The 12,275-nt window shown below is 44.1% G+C and overlaps 1 long non-coding RNA gene and 1 pseudogene across 1 annotated transcript; both read right to left on the reverse strand.

Annotated features, from left to right (window-relative positions):
- The window catches only part of LOC119361307, a 28,433-nt pseudogene that overhangs the window by 5,716 nt on the left and 10,442 nt on the right, over positions 1 to 12,275 (reverse strand).
- Positions 11,086 to 11,845, reverse strand: LOC119368571. Its single transcript, XR_005176681.1, has 3 exons — positions 11,774 to 11,845; positions 11,276 to 11,362; positions 11,086 to 11,194 (listed from the first exon to the last, which is right to left on the reverse strand). It is a non-coding gene; the product is annotated as an uncharacterized LOC119368571 (long non-coding RNA).

A 12,275-nucleotide genomic window follows, 5' to 3' on the forward strand; every position in this document is an offset into this window, starting at 1 on the left:
TGTTAGGTTTGTTCATATCAGAACAAAATTGAGCAAGTTCCAATAGGAACTCCCCCCTCATATCTTCATGAGCTGGGCCATACACCACTAGAAGACTCCATTCAGATTTTTTATTTCTATCTATCATATCAAGCTGGATCATGAATTTCCCTTTCTTATTAGACCCCAAGTCCAAATTATCTTTTCTAGCTCCTGCAACGATTCCACCTGATTTGCCACATGAGGGGATCCAGACCCAATCAAAAATATTAAAAGGATCAGTTTTTCTCAAGCATTTAGGTGAGAAAGTTTTCTTCATGGTTTCCTGTAGGCCCAAGAAATCAAGGAAATTGTCACTTATTAAGTCAGAGAGGCAGGTGGCCATTCCTTTCTTGCCTACCACTCTGCAGTTCCAAATGAGACCTGTCATTTGGAACAGTTTATTTGTTTTTTGGACCTGGTAACCCTGCCAGGGGCTAGGGCAGAGTTACAATTATCTTTGCTTTCTACTGTCATTTTCTTTTGGCTTCTAGTCACAAGCCTAGATAGCTTGACAGCAGACTTGCTTTTTTTCTTTCTTCTCCCAAATTTAGAAGAAGAGAAATCTTCACTGCAATACTCATCTTGTTCTAACCAAGATAAACTAAGAGGGGCTTGCTTTCCCAACCCATTTGTGACCACCAGGTCATCCTCTTTCTCATTTTCCTTATCAATTTTATTCTGTTTACTCAACAGATTTTCTCTAACATCATCTAACTCATGCAGGATATCAATGCCAGTAAAGTGATCATCTGGAATTAGAACACCCATCTTATTAGCTCTACTTATTAACTCAACATCCCCCAAAGCAGCAAAAGAATTTTTCTAGGGATTTGAGTATTACCTTCCAGCTTTTTCTTCTTGGCCACTTCATGGCTTTCTGCATCATGTGTCCCTGCCTCTCCTGACCACATCGAAGACTAAACCTCAAGTTAGTCTCAGGGACCAATGGAGGCGTGGGTATGATCTCATTGTCACAATGAGGCGATGGTAAATGTACCAGGTAATCATTGGATACCTTCAGCTTTGGATCCACCTCTCCTGTAACTTCTGAGACCTGCGAAACACCAGTTACTATTTCTGCATGTGTACATTTCTTCTCGATCAAAGGAAACACATTCATCTGCAATGCTTGCACATCAGTGCTCTTATAAGGTATGATTTCCTCCTGGTCAGAGTATTTTCCACATCTAATTTCAATTCATAGCCCTCTTGAGCAGAACTCTCATTGGCCAATTTCTCAATAAATAAAGTCTTATCATCATCACTTTCATATGAGTCTGACAGATTATCCTCCTCTTTTTCTTTCTCTTTCTCAAGAGGGAGCAGGCGACAGGCCTTCCCCCCTGAAAGAAGATGTACCATGCTCAACAGGAGCATTAGCACTCTTAGATGGTTCAGTACCCCCGTCCTGCCTCTTCCTTTTCGGAGTAGACATCAGGGTATCTTTCTGATCATTTCTAACAGGCACAGTGTCATCTTCCTTCACCGGGTTCCTCACCAGAACTTCTTCTACTTCATACTGGAATTTGTAAAAGCGGCCCCCATGCAACCCTCAGCAGAAACAAGAAATTATCAATGCTGCAGCACCCAATCTTAGCCCGAACAGACGAGGGATGCATAATTGTTGACATATCAATCTCTAGAGTCACCCCAACAAACCCACCGGCAAAGGCCACATTCTTGTCACATCTTTTATTAAGAGGTATCTTACTAATTTTCACCCACGCAATTTCGAGTAAACCCTCACAGTCCATGTCATCAGACCATGGTGTGATTCTGACCACTTTTTGATGCTTTTTGAGGTTAATGTATTCCCCAAAAACAGCACGCTCAACCTCTCTCATATTAGGGAACCTCATGACATATTTGTTAGGGGCTATGAGATGAGAAGAACATCTCCAGCCCTGCCCAATGTATACCCCCATATCATCCCGCAGGTCTTGCTTAGATATGACCCCTTCCACAATGGTAATGAGCACATTGGTATTCTCTCTCTGCGGCTGTCTCTCTACACTATAATCAGGAAAATAACAGAAGCCCTGCCCCTTATATTGGAAGCCACACATAGCAGGAATGCACTCCCAAGGAAGTAAATCAGTGCAAATAACAGATAAGTGGCCTCTCTTCTTGCATCGCTCACATAGAGCCTGAGGGCATCTAGCAGTGTAATGGCCAACAGTATTGTAGATTTGACATGCATCGGGGGCAGGGTTAGGGTTACCAGCGTGGGTAATTGGATCTCGCCCCGCAGCAGGCGTAGGCGTTTTCCCTTGGAGCCAACGTGTGTTCTGGTCCCCGCCGCCGTCGTCGACAGCAGAAGACATGCGGTCTAGGCACGGCGGCCCAGATCCTCCCGCACCCGCCGCGGTGTCCCACTTGTCGAAGCTCGTGTCGTCGGAGTCCGATGTCTTGGTGGTCGAGGACTGGCCCACGCCCTCCTTGCGCTTCCACATGTTGTTGTCCCAGCCATGGCCACCGCCGCGGTCGAACCACCCCGCCCCGCGGCCATGCCTGCTAGCGCCGAAGCCATTACCCCTCATCTCTTCGCCCCTGCAACCTTGTTGATCTGGTTTTTTGGGTGGAGGTGGGGAAGCGACGACCTGAGCAAAGGATCTAGCGTCGCCGCGGATCTTTCCCCCCCACCAAGAAAAGGAGGGAGGAACCCTAGTTTCTCTCCTCTGCGGAACCACCCAGAGATGGAGCAGGCACTTGTCGAGATCTGAAAACGCGGAGCAAGAGCGAGGTAGTGGCGTATTAGTACCTGGGGCGTGGGCCGAAACCCTAGCTTGTGAAAGATCTAGGCAGTTGGTGTCCTCTACCCCAACGTGGCAAGGATTCGGGTCATGGTAGCCAGGGCCACGCCCGAGCACCCCGGGTCTCCTGTCCGGTCGTGATGGAGGTCGGGGGAGGGGGCGTGCACGACCACCTCAACCTTGTCCCCGTGTACCGCGTCCCTTTTCTCCATATCAGCACGACCCGTGAGCCCCGCCGCCTCGTCGACACACGATGGAGCACCACGCGACGAGCCAATCACCGGCAGGCTGTCATCGATCCTGGTGAAGTGGCATGGGAAGGAGACGAAGCAACCTACGTTGATCCGTTCCCCCTCGTGCACGTATCGCGGATCCACCGTGCACCCGTGAGAATCAAGGAGGATGAGCCGCTGGATGTCGTCGGGAAGGAAGATCTCGCCATCATGGAACGTGGCGGTGCGGTGCACCAGATCGGCCGCGTACGCCACCCGCCACCGCGTGTCCGTAGGTGAAGCCTGAAAATAGCCTCTCAATCAGAACTCAAGGTTGATTAAAGATGAGGCCTGAAGTGGTAAGCTTACGGTAAGGTTGAGCTTGATGGCCTGGATCATCGTGCTCAGGTCATCCTTGTAAAACTTGTTCATGGCAGTTTCAATGACGATGCCAATCCTAGGACATCCCACCACTTTCATAGCGCACCGCCTCCGAGGAGATTAAATACCTCTCCCAGGGGCACAACATCCAATCGATCAAAGATCAGATTGGTCTTGTATAGTTTAGATCCAATTTTCAAGTCCATTAGATCGATCCCATAGATCAAGTCTCCAGTAGATTTTTTGTTTTAGCCACCAAATAAATAACGGCGGCCACGGTGGCACGACCAGGCGCTACTGCGTGCGGCCGGCTTCAAGAACGGAACTCCACCAGCGGACGCCACGCGCGCAGGCCAGGAGGGCCAGCCACGAGCGACGACCTCCACAAGACCCCTATTAGACCAACTCTAGCAGACCCCGCAAAAACTTGACGTGCAAAACACGTTTGCGGTTTCACGAAGATCGCCTTTGCGGGTCGAAAACTAGCATGGCTGAACATAAACCATATCTAAAACTTCATAATTTGAAAAAACACTTTTACGGGAGAAATTGCACCTCGTTAACGCGAGTAGTTCATCACATACTACATAGATTTTACATGATCAACACACTACAAACATAGTTCATACTACATACTACGTTAATACTAGTACTAGAGGGGGTCGAATCTGACGGCGGCGAGGACATGGCAATGGACAACACCGTGGAGGAGAAGGACGCTCAATTGTCCTCGCCGGAGTTACAGAGGTCGATGTACTTCGGCTTCTACTCCTCGCGGATGCGGCGCCACTCCTTGTACTTCTCCTTGGCAGCGAGGTTGGCGGCGACCGCCTGCCGCCACTTGAGGTCTTCGAGCTCCTCAGCATGGCGTCGGCGCTCCACGTCCTCGCACATGCTCCGCTCAGCAATGGGGGCCGCAACGGCGTCGACATCGGCGACGCGCGTAGTCTTCCGGCCCGGCGACTCCGCGGCGGCCGAGCGGAGCGGGCTCCTCGGGCTTGATACGTATCCAACGTATCTATAATTTTTGATTGTTCCATGCTATTATATTACCCATGTTGGATGTTTATGGGCTTTACTCTACACTTTTATATCATTTTTGGGACTAACCTACTAACCGGAGGCCCAGCCCGAATTGCTGTTTTTTTGCCTATTTCAGTGTTTTGAAGAAAAGGAATATCAAATGGAGTCCAAACGGAATGAAACCTTCGGGAGTGATATTTTTGGAACAATCGCAATCCAGGAGACTTGGAGTGGATGTCAAGAAGTAAACGAGGTGGCCACGAGGGTGCCCGGCGTGCCCTAGGGGGGCAGGCGCGCCCCCACCCTCGTGGGCCCCTCGTGGCCCCCCTGACCTACCTCCTTCGCCTATATATATCAATGTACCCCGAAAACACCCCGGGGCACCACAAAAAACTATTTCCACCACCGCAACCTTCTATATCCACGAGATCTCATCTTGGAGCCTTCGTCGGTGCTCCAGCGGAGGGGGAATCAACCATGAAGGGCCTCTACATCATCTCCAAGGCCTCTCCGATGAGTTGTGAGTAGTTTAACACAGATCTTCGGGTCCATAGTTATTAGCTAGATGGCTTCTTCTCTCTCTTTGAATCTCAATACAAAGTTCTCCTCGATCTTCTTGGAGATCTATTCGATGTAACTCTTTGTGCAGTGTGTTTGTCGAGATCCGATGGATTGTGGGTTTATGATCAAGTTTATCTATGAGAAATAATTGAATCTTCTCTGAATTATTTTATGTGTGATTGGTTATCTTTGCAAGTCTCTTCGAATTATTAGTTTGGTTTGGCCTACTAGATTGATCTTTCTTGTAATGGGAGAAGTGCTTAGATTTGGGTTCAATCTTGCGGTGTCCTTTCCTAGTGATAGCAGGGGTAGCAAGGCACGTATTGTATTGTTTCCATCGAGGATAAAAAGATGGGGTTTATATCATATTGCATGAGTTTATCCCTCTACATCATGTCATCTTTCTTAATGCGTTACTCTGTTCTTCATGAACTTAATACTCTAGATGCAGGCAGGAGTCGGTTGATGTGTGGAGTAACAGTAGTAGATGCAAAATTGTTTCAATCTACTTATCACGGACGTGATGCTTATATACATGATCATGCCTACATATTCTCATAACTATGCACTTTTCTATCAATTGCTCGACAGTAATTTGTTCACCCGCCGTAATACTTATGCTATCTTGGGAGAAGTCACTAGTGAAACCTATGGCCCTCGGGTCTATCTTTTATCAAATAAGTTTCCCATCTACTTTTATTTGCATCTTTACTTGCCAATCTATATCATAAAAATACCAAAAATATTTATCTTATCTTATTATCTCTATCAGATCTCACTTTCACAAGTTATAGTGAAGGGATTGACAACCCCTTCATCGCGTTGGTTGCGAGGTTCTTGTTTGTTTGTTTAGGTGTGTGGGAATTTTGAGGAGCCTCCTACTGGATTGGTACCTTGGTTCTAAAAAACTGAGGGAAATACTTACGCTACTTTGCTGCATCACCCTTTCCTCTTCAAGGGAAAACCAACGCAGTGCTCAAGAGGTAGCAAGAAGGATTTCTTGCGCCGTTTCCTGGGAGGTCTTCGCTCAAGTCAAGACATACCAAGTACCCATCACAAACTCATCTCCCTCGCATTACATTATTAGCCATTTGCCTCTCGTTTTCCTCTCCCCCACTTCACCTTTGCCATTTTATTCGCCCTCTCTTTCCCGTTCGCCTCTCTTTTCCGCTTGCCTTTTGTGTGCTCGTGTGTTAGTTCTTTTATCTTGTCGTCATGGCTAGTCCTCCTATCCTCGTTGTTACTCCCGAGCATGAAGTTCTCAATTTTAAACATGGGGGAGAAAATCTAAAAGAAGCTTGGCATAGAATTTGCAATGCTCAAAATAGATCTACTAGGAAGCTCTCTACTTCCGTTCTTCTTCGCAATTTTTATGTAGGCACTACTCATTGGAATAGATGCATCCTTGATACCATTACCGGAGGTGGTTTCTTGTGTAGCCATACTTTTGATGCTTATAATGCTATGTTAGATTTGTTTGGCCCACCACCTCTTTTGGTTAATGGAACTGTTTTAACTTTGGAACATGTGATGCAAAGGCTTGAAATTATTGAGAATAAAGTTTCCACTATTGAGTCGATTGAAAATTTGGATAAAAAGATCCATGACCAAATTACCCAATATGGATCAAGGGTTGGAGCTACTTTGAATTTTTTTAAATAAAAAGAACCTATAGTTAACGAAAGAATAGATCTAGATTCTACGAGAATCAGTAAACTTGAGGATATTGTTATCAACTTAGGGTCGGACTTTTCATCCGTGCAAAATACTCAGAATCCTCCTACAAAAGCTGCTAAATTTATTTATGTTCCTGAAAATAAGGGTGAATCTTCTAGTAAGGAAAATGTGGATCTCAAATCAATAAGTGTTCACCCCAATTGTCTTTCTATCATAAAGGAACCTTTTGCTTCAAATGAATTTCTTGATTTCTTGCCTACGAGTTTAATCATTGCTAAAAAGAAAGAAACTCCTAAAAGCTATAAGTGCTCTATTGAAAATTCGAATACCAAAGATGGCAATACGTAGATCTATCCTCGCTTTTATGCCTAGCTAGGGGCGTTAAACGATAGCGCTTGTTGGGAGGCAACCCAATTTTATTTTTGTTTCTTGATTTTTGCTTCTGTTTAGTAATAAATATTTAATCTAGCTTCTGTTTAGATGTGGTTTTATGTTCTAATTAGTGTTTGTGCCAAGTAGAACCTATAGGATAAACTACAGTGATAGTTAATTTGATTCTGCTGAAAAACAGAAACTTTTGCACGCACGAGAATAATTTTAATAAATCACAGATACATGCTTTTGCGTTGATGCATCCCCTCTTTCGTCTCCGTCTATCAGTAACTTTACTTGGAGCTATATTTTTATTCGCCACATGATATGTGTTTTGCTTGGAGCGTCTTGTATGATATGAGTCTTTGCATTTTAGTTTACCACAATCATCTTTGTTGTACACACATTTTGAGAGAGACACACATGATTTGGAATATATTAGAATACTCTATGTGCTTCACTTATATCTTTTGAGCTAGATAGTTTTGCTCTATGTGCTTCACTTATACTTTTTAGAGCACGGCGGTTGCTTGATTTTGTAGAAATTGTTAATCTCTCATGCTTCACTTATATTATCTTGAGAGTCTTTTAGAACATCATGGTATTTTCTATGGTTATAAAATTGGTCCTAGAATGATGAGCATCCAAGTTGGGTATAATAAAAACTATCATAGAAAGTGCATTAAACACTATGATCAATTTGATGCTTGATAATTGTTTTGAGATATAAAAGTGGTAATGTTAGAGTCATGCTAGTTGGGTAATTATGAAATTGATAAATACTTGTGTTGAAGTTGGCAAGTCTCGTACCATGCACGTATGGTAAAAGTGATGTGACAAATTTGTTGCATGGGGTGCTCTTTTGATTGTCTTCCTTATGTGTGGAGGTCGGAATCGCGCGATGGTTACCTCCCACTACAAGAAATATGTCAACTTGTGACCACCATTATTGGTCACTGAAAGGTCATGGTTTTTCATTTGTGACCTTTTTGTGACCAAAAGTAGAAGGTCAAAAGCTGAGGGTCGTAAACTGACTATAGCGACCTTCTCTGTGAGAAGGTCGTAGACGTTTACGACCAAAACAGAAGGTCGTTGAACCCATGACCTTTTGTTTTGGTCACTAGTTGTCTGCCCAGGCCACATCAGATCCGACGTGGCAATCTGACGTGGCAAAATTACGACCAATTCAAAAGGTCACTGACAAGATTCAGCCCGGTCCGATTAGGTGTTTTAGATGGGCCGAGCCCAACAAATCAGCCTTTTATATATTTTTTTCCTATTAATTTTGGTCAGCTACATGGGCCAGGCCCAACATTATAGCCTTTTTATTTTTGGGCTGTAGTCTTTGTTTTTATTTTTTTATGCACCTTTGTTTTTGGGCTGTAGCCTTTGTTTTTATTTGTTATGTCAAGGTCATGTTCTTCATATTTCAATATACCAATACAGAAAACTAACGCAATACTTCAAATAACAGCAAGAAGCAATCTGCTATATCAGATAACATACATACAAATGTGATCAGCATCAAGTTTACAATTAGATAACAGCTCTACAAGTGTACAGTCTACCACATACAAATTAGATAACAGCTCTATCACATGAGCCCTACAAGTTCTGCTACATCACACATACAAATAGGATCAGCCTAAAGGGTTTCATTACTCCCAGAACTAGCTCCAACTAGCTTCTTCCAACTTCTTTGTCTTGATTCTCGTGAAGAAACATGAAAGGCCAGCATCTGCACGTTATAGAACAAAATGATTAGGAACAAAATATAAGTAAATCTAGCAGCATATTTAACAGTAAATAACAGAATAATGCAACAAATTGGTACAAAGCAAGGTACAGAGCACAAGCCAGGTCAACAATAAATTGGTACTAAATCTAGAAATAACCATCTGAAATGAACTTAATGAGACATTTTAGAGTCAACTTGACAGTTAAGAGTAATGTTTGCATTGGACACATCCAGAACTAGAACTGAAATCATTTACTCTATCAAGCATATCTACAATGATGCAGCACACAAAAAAAGAGAGGTGCACAACAGAGCAGCATCATATATCACACAACATGGACACTCTTTGAACAAACATAGTGTTCCGGTCTAAAACCACAGTCAATTTCGGAAGCATGTCAAATAACTAAACATACATACATGTGAATAATTAAACATACATACATGTGTATATAGAAGCAGCAGAAGCAAATAATAACTAGAACATGATAAGCTTAGACTCAAGTGATCGTGAGACACCAATATGAGCTTAGAATTCACAAGTACACATTATTTGTAATCACTTAGTAGTTATCCGCCTAAGCAAACACAGAAGTACAATCTTCAGATACATGTATGCTGCAAGAAAAACAGGCAATGTGATGACAGTATGAGCGCACAATAATTCTGGGAGTAAAAAGAACAAAAATAAAATAACACAATGCTTGATATACATGTATGCAGCAAGAAAAACAGGCAATGTGATGACAGTATGAGCGCGCAATAATTCTGGGAGTAAAAAGAACATAAATAATACAACAATCTCTGGAACACCTAGGTATGGTTGCTTGCTGTTCATGAGTGTCAACCATCTGCATGTGTGTACATCAAAAAGAAAACAACAGGATTCAATTTATCTTGCCCATATACAGCAACCAATAGACATCAAACATCATTAGATTACCACAAACTGAAATACGAAATCACGATGATAGGTCCACATGCTTCTATTGTCAGCATGATAAATTGATATGCATCGAACTTGCATGATGTTTGATGAACTTTGTGCACTACTGTATTGATATGCATCAGTTCCAAATTGGTGTGCACTACTGTTGTCAGCATGATAAATTGATATGCACTGTTGTTGTTGCTGCTGTTAAACAAATCACTACTGCTACTCCTGAGAGCAATTCCTACTCCAGCACAGAAAGATTACTCCTAGGAGTATACTGGAAAAGTTTAGTCCAGCAGACAAAGAGAAGAGAAGAGAGAAGAGAAAGAAAAACTTAACAGCAGTAACCAAGTCCTATACTACTGTTGTCCTACACTAAACTACTGCAACCAGTACTGATGCAAGCTTAACAGCAGCAGCAAGTGCTATACTACTGCTGTCCAGAGTACACTTAAATGAAATAATTCGTTTATTTTTAGAAGTACTGATGCAAGCAATAGACTACACAAAACCTTCATTAAAGGAGTACTCCAATTCATCTTTAAAACAGTTTATGCAAGCATTAAAGGAATAGTTTCAGTTATTTTTAATTAACTGGGAAAGTTTTAGCTAATTTTATTAAAGGAAAAGGTTTAGTTAATTTTAATTAAAAGAAGAGAAGAGAAGAGAATAGCAGAGCAAGCAATGCTACTGCTCCAAGCTAATCTGACTGCAAATCAGAAATTACTGCAAGCAGCTCCATGAAAAGAAGTACTCCAAGGAGGCTACTCCAAGCAGTACAAATTTAATTAATGGAAAAGATTCACCTAGCAAGGTTTATTTGACATGGAGTAGTTTAATCGCTGCTCCAAAACAAGCAAACATGCTACTCATGCATGACAATATGTGTCAAAGAGTTTCTGCAAGAAGTTACTCCTAATGCTACTGATGCAAAACTACTCCTAATGGACTGCTACAGCTATACTGCAAGAAGTTACAGCTATACTCCATGTACTGCTGTCTAGAAGTATTCCAGTTCATCTTTAAAAAAATGTTCAAGCACTGACTGAAAAAGGAATGCAAAAAGAGATGCAGTACCCAGTTGTACTCAAGTGGAGAGCATCCGCCCAAAATAAAACAAAGATAATGGCTGAAAAAATTACTCCAATTTACACTCCTCTTTTAGCAGTACAGATTATAGCTAATGCAACATCATGGGAGCTGTTGTCCAGGAGTATTTGCAAATGATATAGCATCATGGAGTAGGATAACATGTTTTAGCAGTACAGGTTATAGAGTAAGCAAGAAAGCAAGCAATCATGGGAGATAATGCTGCCAGTTAATATCAGTACATGACAAGACAAAAAGCATGGCATCAACACAAGCATCAACAGCATACTAACACCTAAACTGATAGTAAATTGATGGAGTCCCATCCAAGGTGGTGAAGCGGCCATCATAGAGGCCATTCTCATCAACGTGACCAATGATGATCTGGACAGAGGCGTGGTCCTTGGCCGTGATGATCCTGTTGGTGGCTGAGCTGCAAGAAGCAGAAGAAAATGATTAGCACACATCCACCAGTGCAAAACACACACCATCAGACTAAAGAGGGTGTGCATACCACTTCCTGGGGACGTAGAGGTCCACCATGTCACCCACCTCGTTCTGCATGGTGGAGGCTGGTGGGGGAGTGGCACAGCAACAGCGACTGCAAATGGCAGAAACAGTTGTTGAGGCACAAACTAAGCACAAGAGGAAAGGTCATGGTTAGCTAGCCACAACCTTGTGTCCAAGAATCTAGCGACATCATTCAATAGAAATATTCTTATCAACCCTAACAAATGGCAGGAATTGATTGCTACTTAATTACAAAAATAGTAACAGGATCTGGGTCGCAAACTCGCGATTAACCACGAATCCAGGAGCATAGTTGCACCATCTTGCGGTTACAGGGACGAAAGTATGCAAAGCATCGCATACTAGGCTAGTCATAGATCCTGACCAAGCACTTCTTTCTCGTTCTTAATTTCGTCTCTGCTTTTGGGTGTTGATTTTATCTGAAAGAAAGAACCAGAGTGGAAGAACACAAGTAATTTTGGGAGCGTGGGTGCGTGTGTACCAGGCGGCGAGGGTGGTGGCGGAGGAGGCGGCCCAGGAGGGCGAGGGCGCGTGCTGGATGTGGTAGGCGGCGTGGTTGGCGGAGATCTCGTCGAGCCGCTTCCTGATCTGGCAGATGTGCGCCGAGAGGTCGTGCCGGAGCGTGACCTGCAGCACCGCGCGGTGTGGCCGCCAGCGGAGCCAGCTCCAGCGCCACCCGGAGCAGCGCGCCCCCATGCCGGGGAGCGGCGGGGCCGGGGAGCGGTGCCTCCGGCGCGGAGGAGGAAGTCGTCAAGCGCGGTGGAGGCGGCGTAGGGGAAGGGAAGGAGGAGGCGGACGGTGCAGGGAAGGGGAGGGAGGATGCGGTGCTGCACCTCCAGCCCGCGGATCCAGAGCTCGGTCGCCGTGGTTGCGGCGCGGGCTAGGGTTTCGGGCGCTTCAGAAAGAAGGAGAAGGCGCGCGCGGTCTCCGGCGCGCCTGCGGCGGTGGTGATAGAGGCTTGGGGCACCGGCGGTGGTGGGGTA

This window comes from Triticum dicoccoides, chromosome 2B (genome assembly GCF_002162155.2).
Source record: "Triticum dicoccoides isolate Atlit2015 ecotype Zavitan chromosome 2B, WEW_v2.0, whole genome shotgun sequence".
Lineage (NCBI taxonomy): Eukaryota > Viridiplantae > Streptophyta > Magnoliopsida > Poales > Poaceae > Triticum > Triticum dicoccoides.